Below are 19,982 nucleotides of genomic sequence, written 5' to 3' on the forward strand. Positions count from 1 at the left end.
AGCTCAGCTGGTTAAGCGTCCAACTCTTGGCTTCGACTCAGGTCATGATCTCATGGTTTATGAGTTTCAGCCCCACATCAGGCTCTCTGCTGACAGCATGGAACCTGCTTGGGATTCTCTCTCTCCCTCTCACTCTGTCCTTCCCCTGCTCACTTACACACTCTCTCTCTAAATAAATGAATTAACTTAAAAAATAAAAATTAAAATAAAAATTTGCTTCTAAAGAAGCAAAGTTTAAGATATGCATATACAGATACCTCTAGAAGGACTTTTAATTGTGGGGGGATTTAAACAGTGTTCGTGATGGTTTAATTAGATGTGGTTACGGATTACTGTGGGAGCAGGTGAGAAATTCTAACAGGCTGTGAGATTCTCTTCAGGTAAGGTTCAAGGTATTATTTCATTCTTTGTATTTATACTTTAGTTCTTTCCAAAAAGTGAACTGGATTAGATTTTGATCACATTTCAGGTAAATCCTCCACTTTCAACCTCTGCAAAAACTACTTTTTTATGATGTCTATAAAAAACAATCTTTGTGCACTTTCTGTATCCATTAGGTACTGTAATTGTGATTTCCTTCTTCATCCATTAGACACAATTTTCTCATCTTTTTTTCGTGTCCTCATCTCACTGAAATTTTTTAAGTGAAATGAACTATCAGAAAAAATTATGACAAGTCCTTGGCAATTTGAAAATTGTGTAAAGCTAGTCTCAGTTATCAATGGCTTTGTTATCAATGGCTTATGTCTCTTCTTTCTTTACCATACCTAATTATTTGTGTTTGCTCTTGCTGTTAGGCATACTGTTTTAAACACTTGGTTGTTACAGTGGGTATGAAGTGCCTGATAGTCTACCGAAAATAAACCAAGATAAATTATAGTTAGGGCAGAGGTTCCAGTCTTTGTTATTCTTGATATGATACCATCTGCGCCTCTGGTGAATTCCTTTAGACCTTTAAAATAGCCTGTCAAACTCTTCAATGGAAATTAGACTTTTTTTTTTCCCTAATGCTCTAGTAGGGTCACAGAGAGAAGTATCCCTCATATTTTTTAAAATCAAAAAAATCAATTACTTTAGACCCATAAAAGCTAAAGAAGTGAAAGATTTTAGAAGTGGAAAAAATGCTGTGAAGTTATCTACTCTTCCTTCTCCTCCTAAAAATCAATACATTTAATTCCCACCTCCTTTCTTTTGTTCAACAGACCAGCAAGTACACACACGTTATCAAATGCTCCTTTTGGAATGAAAGCTAAATCGTATCACTACTATCCAAACCTCTCTAGTAACTTGTCATCTCACATAAGCTAAAGTCCTTACAGTGGCCTTCAGGATCCAACGTGACCTAGCCCCCTGCTTCCTCTCTGACCTCATCTCCATGCACTCTCCCCATGACTCGCTCTGCTCTAGTCACATTGGTCTCCCACTGGTTCCTTTAACATGCCAAGAATGCCCTTTTCTGCCTGAGATACCTTTCCACCAGAGAAATTAAATTAGCACAGCTTGCTCCCTCATTATTTTCAGGTCTTTGAACAAACATCAACTTATCAGAGAGAGCTTTCCTGATCACCTGTCTGAAATCAAAACCTCACCATCACCACCCCCATCACCACCATCTACAAGTCCTACCCATCTCTGCCCCCTTCCCAGCTTTACTTTGTTCCAAAGTATTTTTTTAAAAAATTTTTTTAACGTTTTATTTATTTTTGAGACAGGGAGAGACAGAGCATGAACAGGGGAGGGTCAGAGAGAGGGAGACACAGAATCTGAAACAGGCTCCAGGCTCTGAGCTGTCAGCACAGAGACCGACGCGGGGCTTGAACTCATGGACCGCAAAATCATGACCTGAGCCGAAGTCGGCCGCTCAACCGACTGAGCCACCCAGGCGCCCCTGTTCCAAAGTATTTGTTACCTTCCGATATACAGTATAGTTTATCTGTTCACTTTCTTCTTCCTCCACAAGAATGTGAACTTCAGGCTGAGAGTTTTTGTTTTTCTTGTTTTGTTCTATTATTATGTCTCCAGCACCTAAGACAATTCCTGGTACACATGAGGTATTCAACACATATTTGTTTAATGACCCAAAACTGACTTAATAAATAAGGTTCTCTCAAGGTGCCTGGGTGGCTCAGTCAGTTGAGCATCTGGCTTCGGCTCAGGCCATGATCTCACAGTTCATGAGTTCGAGCCTTGCGTCACGCTCTGTGCTGACAGCTCACAGCCAGAAGCCTGCTTCGGATTCTGTGTCTCCCTCTCTCTCTGCCCCTCCCCCATTCATGCTCTGTCTCTGTCTAAAAAAATAAACATTAAAGAAAAAAATTTTTTTTAATTAAAATAAATAAAGTTCTCTCTCTCTCTCTCTCTCTCTCTCTCCTCTGCTTCATACCAATATTCCATTTTCTAGTTTTTAAAAGATTTATACCATTTACCCACATATGTAATCTGGCCTTAATTGAAAGAATTCAAAATAACTTCATGACAACATTTAAAACCTGAACTTGGCTTTGATTTACTTTTAAAAACCAGTGTAATACATGAGGAGGTTGAAAGTAAAAGGATGGAAAAGGCACATCATGCAAACACTACTTTTTTAAAAGAGCAGTGATAGCTATATTAGTATCGGATAAAGAGACTTCAAAGCAAGAAAGTTACTAGAGACAAACAAGGACACTACATAACGATGAAAAGAGCACTCCATCAGGAAGATAAAATCCTAAATGTGTATGCATCAAATAAGAAAATCTTAAAATACACATCAAGCAAACACTAATAGAACTGGAAGAAGAACCAAATAAATTCACAATTACAGTTGGGAACTTCAATACCCAACTATCAGCAACTGAGAAAACTATGAGGTAGAAAATCAGGAAGGCAGAGAAGAAATGGACAAATAATCAGCTATCAGGATATAACTGACATACATAGATAACTCCATCCAACAACAGTAGATTATACATTCTTTTCAAGAGCTCATGGGATGGTCACCAAGATGGACCATATCTTGGGCATCCAAACTGGTAAGGAAGAAGTAAAACTATGAGTATTTGCAAATGACATCCATGACTTGGATGAAATAAGTGATGGGGTCCACCAATGTAGACCATATGCTGGACTATAAAACAAAATTTCTTTATACAGAAAACCCTAAAGATTCCACCAAAAAAGTACTAGAGCTGATAAATGAATTCAGTAAAGTTGCAGGATATAAAATCAATGTACAGAAGTCTGTTGCATTCTTATACACTAACAATGAAGCAGCAGAAAGTGAAATTAAGAAAACAGTCCCATTTACAAGTGCACCAAAAATAATACAATATCTAGGAATAAACTTAACCAAAGAGGTGAAAGACTTGTACTCTGAAAACAATGAAACACTAATGAAAGAAATTCAACACAAGTCAAAGAAATGAAAAGATATTCCATGCTCATGGGCTGGAAGAACAAACATTGTTAAAATGTCTACACTACCCAAAACAAACTACAGATTTAATGCAACCCCTGTAAAAATACAGCGCTTTTCACAGAACTAGAACAAACAATCCTAAAATGTGTACGGACCCACAGAAGTCCCAGAAGAGCCAAAGCAATCTTGAAAAAGAAAAAGCTGCAGGTATTACAATTAAAGACTTCAAGTTATATTACAAAGCAGTAATAATTAAAACAGTATGGTACTGGCATAAAAACAGACACACAGATCAGAGGAGCAGAATAGATAATCCAGAAATAAACCCACAATTATGCAATCAACCTTTGACAAAGCAGGAACGAATATTCAATGGGAAAAATACAGTCTCTTCAACAAATGGTGTTGGGAAAACTGGACAGCTACATGCAAAAGAATCAAACTGCACCGATTTCTTTCATTATATACAAAAAGTAACTTAATGGATTAAAGATCTGAAACCATAAAAACCCTTAAAGAGAGCAAGGCAGTAATTTCTCTGACATCAGCCACAGCAACATTTTTCTAGATGTGTCTCTGGAAGCAAGGGAAATAAAACCAAAAATCAACTACTGGGACTACTTAAAAATAAAATTTCTGCACAGCAAAGTAAACAATCAACAAAACTAAAAGGCAACCTACTGAATGTAAGAAGATATTTGCAAGTGACATATCTGATAAATGGTTAGTATCTAAAATATATAAGGAACTTGCAGGGTGCCTGAGTGGCTCAGTCAGTTAAGCTTCGGCTCACGTCATGATCTCACAGTTTGTGAGTCCGTGCCCCGCATCGGGCTCTGCACTCACAGTGCAGAGCCTGGTTGGGATTCTCTCTCATTCTCTCCCCCCTCCCCCGAACCTCTTCCACTTGTGCATGCACACATGCACACACTCTCCCTCTTTCTCAAAATAAATAAAAACTTTAAAAAAGAACTTACAGAACTCAACACACACAACAAAATCCATACACAGTCTAATTAAAAAATGGGCAGAAGGCATAAACAAACACTTTTCCAAAGAAGACATTCAGATGGCCAACAGACATATGAAGATATTCAACATCAGGCAAATGCAAATCAAAAGTACAATGAGATATCACCTCACACCTGTCAGAATGGCTAAAATGAAAACACAAATACAGTATGTGTTGGTAAGATGTGGAAAAAAAGAAACCCTCTTGCACTGTTGGTGGGAATGCAAACTGGTGCAGCCACTGTGGAAAACAGTATGGAGGTTCCTCAAAAAATTAAAACTAGAACTTGCCTACAATCCAGTAATCACATTACTGGATATTTACCCCCAAAATACAAAAACACTAATTCAAAGGGACACATGTACCCTAATGTTTACAGTAGCATTATGTACAATAGCTAAATTATGGAAAACAGTCCAAGTGTCCATCGGCAGATGAATGGATAAAGAAGATGTGGTATATACATACCCTAGAATATTAATGAGCCATAAAAAGGAATGAAATCTTGCTATTTGCAACAACATAGAGCTAGAGAGTATAGTGCTAAGCAAAATAAGTTAGTCAGACAAAGACAAATGCCACAGGATCTCACTCATATGTGGAACTTAAGAAACAAAAAGAGAAATAAAAGAGAGAGAAACAGACCAAGAAACAGACTCTTAACTATAAAGAACAAACTGATGGCTACCAGAGGGGAGGTGGGTAGGAGGATGGATGAAATAAGTGACGGGGCCCATGGAACGGTCACCAATGTAGACCATATGCTGGGCCTTAAAACAAACTTTAAAACATTTAAAAAATTTTAAATCACACAAAGCATATTTTCCACCATAATATAATGAAATGAAAAATGAACAAGAGACAACAGGAAACTCTCCAAACATTTAGAAATTAAGTAGCATACTTATAAATAATCCATATGCCAAGTCTCCAAGGAAATAAAGAGAAATACATAGAACTAAAATGTAGGTAGTGGGGTATAACTCCCCATCCTTTACATGTGAACAGCACATAGTGAATTCCTTCCAAAGATTACAGCATAGACAGAGGGAGAGGGCAACTTCACGGTGGAGAAACCTGGCAAACACCACCTATGTCATACGATCAAACTAAACATCGGTGGTAAGTCATGCTGATCACATGTACCCTTGATGTGGTATGATGAAATGGCACTTTACCTCTGTGGTCTTCCTGCCAAGAACCCATAAACCCCAGCGTGATCATGAAAATGAAAAACATATCAGATAAATCCCAACTGAGGCACACTCTACAAAATATTTGACCAGCACTCCTCAAAACTGTCAAGGTCTTGAAAACAAAGAAAGTCTGAGAAATTGTCCCAGTGTAGAAGAGCCTAAGGAGACATGATGAATGAATGTAGTATTGTATCCAAGATAAGATTCTGGAACAGAAAAAAAGAATGTTAGATAAAAAGTAAGGGAAAAGAAATAAAATGTGGACTAAATAACAATGTATCAATATTGGTTTATTGGTAGTTACAAATGTATTATACTAAAATAAAAATTTTAATTTGAAGTTTAACACCACTCATCCTTGCTAAATATTGGGGACCTAAACCTAGGCAAAGATTTCTTAGACTTCACACCAAAAGCATCACCTATCAAAAGCAAAATTGGTAAGCTGATTCTCATCAAAATTTATAACTTCTCCTCTATGAACGACTCTATTCAGTGGATGATAAAGACTGGGAAAAATATTTGAAAATTATCCTACAAAATGCCTTGTATCTAGGGCATATAAATAACTCTCACAACTGAACAGGAGAAAAGCAAACAACCCAACCCATTAGAAAATGGGCAAGGGGCGCCTGGATGGCTCAGCTGGTTAAGCGTTCAACTCCAGGTTTCGGCTCAGGCCATGATCTCACAGATTGGTGAGATCGAGCCTCACACATCGGACTCTGCGCTGACAGTACAGAGCCTGCCTGGGATTCTCTCTCTCCCTCTCTCTCTCTGCCCCTCCCCCACTTGCGCGCGCGCGCGCGCTCTCTCTCTCTCTCTCTCAAAAAATAAACTTAAAAAAAAAAAGAAAAGAAAGTGGGCAAAATCAGGGCGCCTGGATGGCTCAATTGGTTAAGTTTTCAACTCTAAGCTTCGGCTCAGGCCATGATCTCACACACTGGTGAGACTGAGCCTCACGTTCTGCTTGGGATTATCTCTCACCCTCTTTGTCTAACCCTCCCCCACTTGTGCACTCGCTGTTCACTAGTGTTCTCACTCTCAAAAATAAACTTTTTAAAAAAACATTTTAAAAATGGGCAAAATCATAATGAAACGCTTCAAGAGGATGTACACACAGATGACAAATAAATACATTAAAAGATGTCAAGTTCATTAGCAAAATGAAATGCAAATTATGCCCATAATGCAATATCACTACATACCTATCAGAATGGCTAAACGAAAAAATACTGACAAGATCAAATGCTAGTAAGGATGCAGAGCAACTGGATACATAGCTGGCAGAAATGTAAAATGGTATAGCCACTCTAGAAAATAGTTCGGCAGTTTCTTACAAAACTAAACATGTACTTACCATAATACCTATCTCTTGACCATACAACCCAGATAAATGAAAACTACGTTTACACAAAATATATACAAAGGGGCGCCTGGGTGGCTCAGTCGGTTGAGCGGCCGACTTCGGCTCAGGTCACAATCTTGCGGTCTGTGAGTTCGAGCCCCGCGTCAGGCTCTGTGCCGACTGCTCAGAGCCTGGAGCCTGTTTCAAATTCTGTGTCTCCCTCTCTCTCTGACCCTCCCCCGTTCATGCTCTGTCTCTCTCTGTCTCAAAAATAAAACGTTAAAAAAAATAAAAAAAAAACAAAATATATACATGAATGTTCACAGCAGCTTTATTTGTAAAAGCCCCAAAGAGAAAATAACTCAAATGTCCTTCAAGAGGTGAAGAGTTAAGCAGACTGTGCTACAGCCACAACATGAACTAGCACTAGGTAATAAAAAAAAGACTATTAATACACACAATTATTTAAATACATCTCAAGGGAGTTATGCTGAATAAGAAAAGCCAATCTCAAAGGTAACTTAGTGTATAATTTCATCTTATAGAACATCCTTCAAATAACAGAACGGTTAATGGCTGCAGCTTATAAGAGGGTATTATGAGAGATTTTTGGCAATGATGGAACAGTTCTACAGATCTTTGCTGTGACAATATTTACATGAATTTACACATGTGCTAAAATGTTACAGAACGAAATACACAAATAAGTGCACGTTAATGAAGTCTAAATACAGTTGGTGGCATCATCAACATCACAGTTGTGTTAACTGCTCTATACTTATACAAGATGTTACACAGGTGAAAAATTGAGTGAAGGGTTCAAGGAATCTCTGTGTTTTTTTCTTATGGCTATATCTAAATCTGTAATTATCGGAAACTAGAAAGTTTAGTTTAAAAAGCCAATATAATGAAATAGGTACATACTTAAGGGATTAACTTCTTTCATAATCAGTGTTAAGGACAGAATGAGAGCTTAGCACAGTGACTTACACAAAGCTCATCAATAAATGTTACCAAGTTCTATCACTATTTGAAAAAACTAAAGAGACAACAACTTTTCCTTTAAACAGGTGTCATCTAAACAAGTTTTGAAAGGACTTTTTAATTGTGCTGATTTTCTCTTTATTTTTTAATTCTTTTCTTTTTTTTTAATGTTTATTTTTGAGAGAAAGGAGAGAGAGCGTGAGTGGGAGAGGGGCAAAGGGAGAGGGAGACACAGAATCTGAAGCAAGCCCCAGGCTCTGAGCTGTCAGCACAGAGCCTGACGTGGGGCTCAAACTCACCAACTGTGAGATCATGACCTGAGCCAAAGTCAGATGCTTAACTAACTGAGCCACCCAGGCGCCCCTTCTTTTTTAATTCTTAACAAAACAAAATCATTAAGATGTTTAATTCTTGTATATGATACCCAAGTATCAAAGGATAAAGTGGATATGAAAAATCTTCAAAGAAATTACTGTCTAAACATATTTGCCAAAAATTTCCTCAAGTTAATATGTTCCACTTTGAAAATCACAAGTAAATACTAACTGGATTACACGGTGGCCAACCAACCTATCAATTACATGAATAAACTGCCTAGGTGTTACAGAATCATAAAAAGATAACTAGAAATAAGTTGTGTAACAGTGCTATTCTAACATTTTTCAATCACAGTAAGTCCTTGCTTATCTTATGTTTTCTTATTGAGGAAGAATAAATTAGTTCTTTGGGCAGAACTATATAACCTTGAATATGTTTTCTGAGGTTAGGATGCTAATTTGGTTTGATCTTAGAAGGAACTAAGTAAACAGATACAGTTGAATAGTATCTGAATACTACAGCTGAATACAGCATTTTAGAATCCTAAATCATTTATCTAGTCCAATCATGATGCATAAAACTCCTGGACAATGATGGGGTCATCTGGATTTTCTCCCTGTACCTATAGGGAAGGTACTCTGCCTTATCCAAATCCAAAAGGCTCAATTAAGAGACACCCAAATCCCAATGCCTTATAATGTGTGCACTATTCAATATATAATAAGGACTACAGGGCTGTATCAACATAATCTTTTATGTACTTATTATGTGTCAAAGTTTTAAATAAAGACAGTTATCATCTACTCCTGCAGGATAAATGTATCCTCACCAGCAACACAGAATAAATGTATATTTGAGGATTCCTTTTCAGTGTTTAATTCTATACAATAAGGAAAAAGCTCCTTCAAAGGCCCGCTGCTAAAAGCCTAGAAGTGTACTAACAGAAACTAATGAGCTCATATAATTGAAAGTATGGTATTTAGAGCTGTGAAAGGTGGATACTAAGTTCAGCTCTGAATGACATGTTTACAGACCAAATTTGTTTATAAACACTTTGGGTATTAAAATCATTTCTGGCTTCTGAATATTTTAGGAGACAGTCTCCATTCTAGGTAAGCTGGGGAAAGGGCCATTTCTACAGTGTTTCATTACACACCTACTACATTAGAATTTATGGAGGGGTGCCACCAGAATGTAAATTTTTAACAAGATACCTGGGTATTTTTACGCATGATTAAGATTAAGATCAGCTACTCTCTTGTAAGCTACCACTTAATGCAGAAGCAAGATGCTTTGTAATAATTTTTATTCTTGCCAAATAAGGGAATCTCTCCATTTTTCTAGAGTGGTAGAGCTTTGAGACTGCCATATCACCTTAGGAGGGATAAGTATAAATTGCATCAACACCACATACAAAGTTATGAACATCTCCTGGAACACCCCTTGTTACTAATGGCCCATTTAAGGCAAAGGTCTCTATAAGAGGGATGGAGAGATCTGCAGACATGATCACAGCTGAGCCTTGATGGAAGTCTTCCTAGTCAGCAATAAAGCCAACTGCGCCACACCCTCCAGCATTCGTGCCAATAGATACAAGCTGTCTGAGCCACTGGCTCCAATTAGTTGTTGTCTAATTAGCTTGCACACCAAAGGAAACAACACTGAGGAAATTCAACAATCTCTCATCAGAGCCTAATATTTAAATTCCTTGCATCAACTCATCTAAAGCCATTTGGCAGAGAATCTACCCTTTTGCCCGCCTACATACCAATTTTCTGCCTACTATTCTGCCTCGCACTTTGGCAAAATACAAACTCTGCATTTGCTTTTTAACTGTTTTCAACAAACGCAAGACAAACTACAGCAAGAAAATGTGCAATTTCATCCCCCAAGGCAACAGGTAAAATGGATCCACCATTCATTCAAGGGACATCTCTTGATGCCCATTCTGAGGACCATACTCACTTTTCCATAAATACCTTTCCATAAATACTTGCCTAGTTGGTCTGACGTTTCAATATATTATTGAAATTTCGACTTTTAAGCTTAAGTAGAATTTCCTATTATAAAATATAAAATACCTATTATCTATGAATTCCTACCTTAATTTTCATATGATTAAACAATAAAATGTTCACAAAACATTATTTTGATAATTATTTTGTCATTTCTCAAGAGAAACCAACATCTGCTACAGCAAATAAGATGCTGGGATAAAAGGACAACAGCTTAAGTAGGGATGTTTTGTTCAATTTAGAGAGCACATGTGTAAAAGACTACTGAGACCGAGACATGTTAGCTAAATGACAGCGGAGTCTATGTCACAGACTCAAAGACACAGAAGTAAAAGATACTTTTAGAAATCAATGAATCTTATCTTTTGTTTCACCAATTAGTAAATTTCCCTGTCAAGATTACTGAAATGCTTTATTTTTCTTCTCTTTTTTATTGAACCAAATTATTCTGAAATGCTGCATTCCTTTTCACATTAGATCTTTTCCTTAAAAAAAAAAAACTACAACTGATCTACTCAATATCTTTATTGTAACCACTGTCCCATGTTTATGGTAAGGAGATGAGTTAGTTATTACATACAGTAATCACTGTTAAATAAGAAGTGTGCATATCCCATCATCCTATACTAAGATTAAAAGAAATATGGAACATTTCATGAAATCCGAACGTGAAACACTTCATCTTCACAAGCTCCTAGACCACACCAACTCCTAAAATTTGCACACAAAAGTTTTATCTGAACCTTACAATGCTTTTTTTCAGAACTGTATAAGGTGTCACTGGTCTATAAGATTTTGTACAGTCTTCCCAGAGTTGATGAAACAAAGTTAGAGTTTTTGGCTTATTTAATCAGAATACATCCTATTATTTTAGGTCTTCACTGGTTTTTCAAGACTTCAGCGAGACAGACTCCAACCAGCAGCATGGTCCCTTGACCTACCATCTTCCTGATGCCCACCAAACAATTCTATAAAATGCTGCTTGCTCAAGTATTCTCTAGTGATTGTTTTTCTGGTATGTGTGGCCAAGAAGAGATAATAAGTGTTTCACCAGGCACTCATACTGGTCCTGACAAGAGGAAAAAAGGAGAATGAAGTCATATACCATCACTGTCTAAAAGAACAGAAAAAGCAATTCCAAAATAACTTCCTGACAGTCTCCAATATTAATCAAAACCACAAATAAACATGGCTCTAAGTACAATAAGCAATCTTATCTGTACTGGCTTTTACAAGCATTTCCCTCAGTTATAAGGCTGCTTAAAGAGTTTCTCATTAGTGAAATGGAGTGGACAACAGTGGGAGAAAAGCAGTAACAGTAGATTAGATTCTGTATTGCAGATTAAACTTTATCTGCCATTTTGAGGATTCTGGAAAATTTCTCATGCCCAAAACTATATACAGCCTCCAACTGTTTTTTAGAAGATACCTGACATTAATTATAACCTTTTTCTCACTTAATAATCAATATTCTTAGTAAGATTAAGTCATTTAGAAACATCAAGGGAAAAACACTTCTTCAATGTTCCTCTTTTAACCTAAAACAACTTAAAAATATAAAAATCTCAGCAGCTGCTCAAAGGGATACTCTCAAAAAAGAAAACAAAAACAGAAAAAGCACTGAAATTGCTTTTCTCTTTTTTTAGATTGCAATTTACAAACACATAGCTATAAAAAGTAAAAATGAAAGAGTAAATTCTTACTTTTACATTAGGGAATTTCCAAGAACCAACTGGCAGTCCCTTGCCACCTAACTGTGAATTAAGAAAAAGTGTCAAATTTAAGGCATTTCTTCTTTTCCCACCCTGCCTTAAATCAATATTTCCCTCTTCTAAATTTCCATAATGCTTTATATGAAGTAGCCTAATGCTTAAATTCGGCTAAATGCTTAAATTAAATGCTGATATTTAAAAATTTTTTTTTTTTCAAGGTGTATTTATTTTTGGGACAGAGAGAGACAGAGCATGAACGGGGGAGGGGCAGAGAGAGAGGGAGACACAGAATCGGAAACAGGCTCCAGGCTCTGAGCCATCAGCCCAGAGCCTGACGCGGGGCTCGAACTCACGGACCGCGAGATCGTGACCTGGCTGAAGTCGGATGCTTAACTGACTGCGCCACCCAGGCGCCCCAATGCTGATATTTATATAGTTGTTCACAGCATGACCACGTAACTTGTCACCCAAACCAGGACATGTGAATGTGAAAGGGGATACTATTAGTAATTATGCCATGTTGAGAGGCATAAAACAAAACATACAGGCTCCCTAGTTACTCTCACCATTCTCTCTCCTCTACTGGACTCGAAGCTCAGTGATACAGGGGGAGTTGGAAATTCATTATCATATTTATCACAGCAGCACATTACCTTGCACAAACTAAGCATTCAAGTCTTACATGCTGAAAAATGAACAAACAAACTCAAGAGGTCTTTCACAGCTGCTTTGGGAGGTACAAGTAACTAACATTCAAACTCCTTCGGATAATGGCTAAATTTGTAATCTATTGTTCTGGACTTAAACATGCAAGAAAAGGAAAAGAATGGAAACTACCTGGGCTATCTTGTTAAACATAATTTAATGTTCTCTATATAATCTGAAAGGACCTAAATATGTTCAAATTCTAACAGTAAAATCTTAGTAAGTACCATTATTCAAGAAAAACCTTCTGAAAATATGGTATACTCCTAGTAGCTGAATAATCTAGAGGGTTTATCTTCTACCTCCAGCCCAGATTGGTATGTAAATTGTGGACAGAGCATATACACTGACTATTTTCATTTGCTTTTCAATATATTATTATTCCATGCATATTTGCTATATACAATACACATTTTATTATTAAATCTAAATCCTTGTCCCAAAGAAAACAAACAAAAAAAAAGGATAGCACTACTGTGTGGCTGATTCTACTCTTAAAGAGTAAAAGTATTCTACTATTTGTATTCTCCATGAACAAAATGATTATGTGCCTAGCTGACTAAAAACTAAAGCTTGCCTAATAGTAAATAAGGACCTATTCTGTCCTGTTTCCCATTAACTTTGCATCAGCAGATCTAGTTTTCATTAGGACTAGTACTGGTTGATGACAGAAGCAATTGGTATTGCTAAAATATTTACAGTTTCATTTCAATTCCACCTTGGTTTGTTGAATAGACATAAAACCACAATCTTTATCATATGTGCCATTTCCTGTAATTCACAACTGAGCCCAATTCCACTATTCATTATAGAACGTGAAATGTAACAAAACAAAATACCATAGATAAAAAAAAATAATTTGAATCCATTTAGGTCTTTTTTTATTTTTAATACTTTTCCTGAAAGAAAGGTGTGAAAAAATCTTAAGAAACATTTCTTAACTACTTTTCTTTCATGCAATTTTAGTCAACCGTACATAAGTCATCATTATCCGTGATAATTGGGAGGCAGAAATAATAGGGATAACTATTTTCATTCTTCTTCACACCTAAACTTTAAGGAATCTCATAACAAGTAACAAAAGTGAAGCATGTGAACTTCATTTCCTATTCCACTCTCAGGTATTACAGCTAATAAAGCGCCAAACTGTCAGAAGGTGGTTACTAGAAGGAAAGGAGAAAAACCCTGAAAACAGAGGAACTTGTTAATCAGACCCTCACCAGATCTTCTAGATATATCCACCTTTAAACTCACTTCCTAATTTAGAAGGAAGTTCGTCTTTTTAAAATTCACTTATAGCATAGTCAAGAGTTAAGCTAAGATTTTTATTTTTATTTATTATTATTTAAGTAGGCTCCATGCCCAACATGAGGTCTGAACTCACAACCCTGAGATCAAGAGTCGCATGCTCTACCAAATGAGCCAGGCAAGTGCCCCAAGATTTTTATTTTTAAACAGAGACAAATTATGACAGACCTCAATCAACAAAATTTCATTTTTGTAAAATATCAAATGTACTGAACCATACTTTTTGATTTAATAAAATCACTGATTCAACTAATGCAACATTACAACAAAACTATTCTATCCAGATCCCAAATAACATAAGTGGTGAAGTGGAGCAGAAATAAAATGGCCCAGGCACCAACTGAAGACTCCAGAATATTTATGCAGCAAAAACCAACAAAACATCATGTAGTAAGTAGTTAAGCATTCAACACTCACAGTTACTCCAGGATCAGAGGGCACACAATGCTTGGTTTATACAGCTTACAGACACATATCAAGCCTGCAGTATTCATTCATCCATTTATTTTTTAAAATATTTACTAAGCTCCACTATGGCTCATTCAAGGCCCTGGAGAAGTGAAAAGGCACATCACAATTTTTGCCTTCAAGAAGCTCAGGAGCACCTGAGCCTGGGTGGCTCAGTCAGTTAAGCATCCAACTCTTGATTTGGGCTCGGGTCATGATCTTACAGTTCATGAGTTCGAGCCTTGTGAGTTTGAGAATGCTTGGGATACGCTCTCTCCCTCTCTCTGAGTACCCTGCTGGCACATGCACGAGCATGCTCTCTCTCTCTCTCTCTCTCTCAAAAATAAACAAACATTTAAAAAAACCTCAATCATGGTATCAACAAATACTACTTGTACCAAATGAGGCAGTACGAAAGTGCTATAAAGTATATAGGAATAAAGGATTTTTGTCTCCTTTAAAAAAAGGCAGGCTTCACAGAGGTGTCATTTGAACTAAAACTGAGAGAAAGATAGGAGTCTGCTAAAAGTGGGAAGAAAGGAATGCTGGCATTCAGAGTTTAACTTACATTCCTTCCATTTGTGCTACCTTTGGGATCATGCCAAATGACAGATTATTCCTCTTAAATTTTCAAGAATAAAGATCATCAAGAGTTCTGCATTCCCTGGAAGAAACAAGATAATAAATACTACCATGACTGACCAGTGACATGCAAAAAAAAAAAAAAAAAGGTAACTATAGAGGTAAATTATTAAGGTCATAAAATTTAGGCCAGTTAAACTCCAAACCTCAGTTTCTCCACCTATAAAACAGAAATAATAAAAGTTGTCTATTGTCTAACCTACCTTCATAAGGGGGCTATGAGAATCAAATATATAGAAAGCTTCTTTTACTATATAGCAATAAAGCCGTATATCATAATTTCTTAAGACCTAATTAATACTGATGTTCATTAATTTCTGATTCATGGTTTCAAAAAATTTCTAAAGTGAGGTATATAGATTTTATATATTTACATTAATACTGACTATATTTTAGCTTTATTAAAACATAAATACTGAGAAAGGAGAAAAAAATGCTTTCTGCTAAAAAAAATTTAGGGGTCTGTGGCTTAGTTAAGCCTAAAATCAAGTTATTTGATATAAATGCCAAATTAATGCTAAACAAAATAATTATTATAATATTAGATTACAGGGGGAAATATATGCTATTTCTAAAGCTTTCTGGAAGAAGATGACTATACATTGCTTCATAGATTTTTTGAAGTGTTATAATTTTTTTTAATGTTTATTTCTTTTTGAGACAGAGAGAGACAGAGTACAAACAGGGAGGGGCAGAGAGAGAGGGAGACACAGAATCTGAAGCAGGCTCCAGGCTCTGAGCTGTCAGCACAGAGGCTGACGAGGGGCTCATACTCACAAACCGCAAGATCATGACCTGAGCCAATGTTGGATGCTTAACCAACTGAGCCACCCAGGCGTCCAGGAAGTGTTACAATTTTGTTCTTGCCTTTACAGTTATATTTGTGTAATATCAAATTCTGATGCTTAGAAAGTTACATAATCTCTGAGGACTTCAGTTACTTCACTAAAATTGGTAGGGTAGGACTAACTAAAATCTAAGGTTTGAAACATCCCTTAAAATTCTAATAAAAAAGCATTAGAGAATGTATACAGAGACGTAGTTACAGTCCTACAAAATAAGATACAAAGCCTACAAAGCTTCACAGAAAACACTAAAAAGAATACCCTGTGATTAGTTTCTAAGTGATTTCCCAGTCTAAAAAGCAGCACTTTGGTCCAAGAGAAATAACACAAGCTATACCAGCTTCAAGTTTTACCAATCTCTAACTGGAGAACTCAGCTCAAGTTAAAACTAATCACTGTAAGAATGCTAACCCCACATAAATACATTTAGAGTTTTAAAAAGCTTTCAAGATATCTTGCTGGCCCTTTCAACTAACTGAGTAAAATTTAAAAAAAAATTACAGCCCAGATGGTGACATTTACATCAAATAAATACCCATGAAAGAGATGTGCTATAATAAGTTCATTATGAAAAATTTCAGCTTCCAACAAAATGAAGACTTAGCTTACATAATTAGCTCATTAAATATTCCAGGAATAATTTTAGTTATTGAAATGAAATTTTATTAACATTCTTCTCTAATCATTTATCTTTAAATGTTTTCTTCAGTGTTTTGTGTGTAGGTGCAAAAAAAGGGCTACTAAATCAAATGAGGAATGATTTTAATCATTTTAACAAAGAGTTTTAAAACTTTTCAATGCTTGAATATGTTGAAAAATAACATCAGCACTAATGGAAATCATTTTTCTATGGCCTGTATTCCCTCAAGAGCTATATGCTGTTCCAATCTTCTGTCTGTCTCACTACCCTACCTCAAAGACAGTGCTTTAAAAATTACTCAAGGGGTTAGACTTTCTAGAATGGCCATATGAGGAGCTCAGAGAACTCCCCCAGCCCACCCCAACATTTATTAAACTTGCAAAAATCAGCAGAGACATTCACAGTCTCTGGAGATTGATCAAACAGCTTGCAACAAACTGCAAAGTATTACTAAATAAAATCTACAGACACTTGGTAATAATAGTGGAATGCCACAGCATTCCATCTAGAACTTGCATGTGCCCCCAGCAACTCTGTGTTATAGAAGAGCTGTTCTAGTAGGTTCATCAACAGAGTAGCAGTTCACATCTCCCACAGATACCTGGAGTAGAAGAGCTATCCCTAGAGGATGTGGCAGCTGGTAGACATGAGCAAGTATCATCTCCCACAGCACTAGGCTGCAGAAGATCTACAAGAAGAAGGTGGGAGCTACAAGGCAGCACCTGTTTGTTACTACCAACTCCTATTACTAGATCTGGACCATGGATAATTGATGTTAAATGGCAGGATCACTTTCCAGCCTCTTACACACACACACACACACACACACACACACACACACACACACACACACACACACCCCTTCTGCTCCACAGGGAAGATACAGGTGGACAGCTGATAAAGAGTAAACTCCTCATCACCCTCCAACTCCTGATCCACAGTACAAAAGTTAAGCCTAGAAGAGGGTCTGAACAAGCCTCAAAGACTGGCAGCACCCTACCTGGCCCAAGGAGCCTGACTTTCTTTGGGTCAGAATGTGGAGAAATTTATGTCCCAGAACATTACTGAAAACGAAAGAGCGCTCACCTTGTGTTAAGCTTTTGTCCTAACCAACTCCCATCTGTGAATGTCACCCCATTTGGAAACAGGGCCTTTGCAGAGGTAATCAAGTTGATGATAAGGTCATCAGAGTGGAACCCAATCCAATATGACTGGTGTCCTTATAAGAGAGCATTTGGACACACACACAGAGGAGAAGAGCAGGTCAAGACACAGACACATGAGAGAAGATGGCCATGTGAAGACACAGACAGAGCTCGGAGTGATGCGTTTATAACCCATGGAATACCAACGTTTACTGGCAAACACAAGAAGCTAGCAAAGGCAAGGAGGATTTTCCCCTGCAGGTTTCAGAGGGAGCATGGCCTGGCTGATACCCTGAGTTTGGACTTGTGGACTTAAGGACTGTGAGACAATATACTTTGGTTGTCTTAAGCCATCCAGGTTGTGGTAATTTGTTATGGTAGCCCTAGGAAACTAATCACAGCCAGGAATTGGTGAAGGCCAACAGCTGGGCTGACACTGACAGAGGATAGTCAGAATCTTAGCAGGATATGGAGGGTGGAAGTGCAAAGAGAATACAACTAAAACCACAATAATCCCTGGTGGTCCTGAACACCATACACATATGCAAGGCTGTGCTTTATGAGGAACAACTCAAGAAGGACATTTTGTGGTAAAAGTCCCTGGGCTGAACACAGGGCTAACATGTAACCTCTATGAACACTGAGAACTTTATGTCAAGCAAAAGACTTCAGTCATAAAAAACACGTTTTAGGATTCCATTTATATGAAATGTCCAGAACAGACAAGACTCTTGAGTTGAAAAGTAGATTAGCAGCTGCCTAGGTCTGGAGGTATGGGGAAATGAGTGACTGCTCATGAGTACAGAACTTCTCTTGGGGATGTTAGCTGTACAATTCTTTTTTTTAAATTTTTTAATTTTTTTACATTTATTTTTTGAGAGACATAGACAGAGCACAAGTTGGGGAGGGGCAGAGAGAGGAGACACAGAATCGTGAACAGGCTCCAGGCTCCGAGCTGTCAGCACAGAGCCTGACACGGGGCTCGAACTCACAAACCGTGAGATCATGACCTGAGCCGAAGTTGGACGCTTAACGGACTGAGCCACCCAGGGGCCCCAATAGTTGTACAATTCTAAATATTCTAACTGAATTGTATATTTTAAAAATGAGTGAATTGCATAGTAATGTGGATTATATCTCAATAAATCTGTTATTTAAAAAAAACTAGTAAAGCCTACAACTTGCAAAGAACTACGACAAAATAATGAAGAGATATGAAGAACAATGCAGGGCCATGAATGAAAACAGGTCAGACTGGAGATTAACACCTTGAACCTAGCCAATGGGCACAGAGAAGAGGGGACTAATGAAGGGAAACAATGTGTTGGTATAACAACAGGACTTAAGACCGGACGTGAGGAATTAAGGGGAGAAAGACATGTGGGTGCCTGGGTGGCTCAGTCAGTTGAGTGTCCAACTCAGGTCACGATCTCGCGGTCTGTGAGTTCAAGCCCTGCGTCGGGCTCTGTGCTGACAGCTCAGAGCCTGGAGCCTGCTTCAGATTCTGTGTCTCCCTCTCTCTCTGCTCCTCAGCTGCTTACATGCTGTCTCTCAAAAATAAATAAAGATTAAAAAAATAAATAAAAAATAAAAAATAAAAAAAGGGGGAGAAAGATGTCTAGGACAACTTCCAGGTAGCTTTTTTAGGTACCTTTGTATTAGGCACTGTGACAACCCAGGCAAAACTTGGTTTTCCCCCAGGAGGGGGCTGCTGCTAAGGCTGTGTGACTGACATATTTGCTTCTTGAAAGAGGACTGCTCTCTGAACCCCCACTGGGTACAAACCACTCGTGCTGGTCAGACCTTGGAGATTTTAGCTAAGTTCTACAACCAGCTATCACACTTGATACCAAAAGAGAAGGACAATCTGTAAAAAGGGGAAGGGTAGTTTTTTTTTTTTTTTTTTTTTTTTTTTTTTTTTTTTGCCACAGGCTTGTTTTGAGAATTAAATGTGCTAATATACATAAAAGAGTTCAGAATAGTGTCTGGCATTGGTCAGCATCAGGTAAGTGTTAGCTATACAATGAAGAGAATTACAGTGCATTACCAAGGTCAACATACATACAAACGCTTCTATCTAGTAAGATAAAGATTACAACATTTGACCTATAACCATTCTCACCAAGAATGCAGGTTTGGGCAGAACAGCCAGGTTCATTTAGACCAAAGACATCATCAGGACTTATGCAAGAAAAGAGCAACAAAACAATACACCCAGCTCCCTCCTCTTTACTTTGAAGATTACAAAGTTTATAAACCCAGGCT

The 19,982-nt window shown here is 37.4% G+C and overlaps 1 protein-coding gene and 1 long non-coding RNA gene across 6 annotated transcripts in view; both read right to left on the reverse strand.

Annotated features, from left to right (window-relative positions):
- The window catches only part of UBE2E2 (ubiquitin conjugating enzyme E2 E2), a 386,977-nt gene that overhangs the window by 268,754 nt on the left and 98,241 nt on the right, over nucleotides 1-19,982 (reverse strand). The gene's annotated exons all lie outside the window — the stretch shown is intronic.
- Nucleotides 18,400-19,982, reverse strand: part of LOC147577126 (uncharacterized) — an 85,062-nt gene continuing 83,479 nt past the window's right edge. Inside the window, exon 2 of the long non-coding RNA XR_015240544.1 lies at nucleotides 18,400-19,105. This is a non-coding gene — a long non-coding RNA (uncharacterized LOC147577126). The remainder of the gene's footprint in view (nucleotides 19,106-19,982) is intronic.

Source organism: Puma concolor, chromosome C2, assembly GCF_028749965.1.
Source record: "Puma concolor isolate L17-30 chromosome C2, mPumCon1.1.hap2, whole genome shotgun sequence".
Classification (NCBI taxonomy): Eukaryota; Metazoa; Chordata; class Mammalia; order Carnivora; family Felidae; genus Puma; species Puma concolor.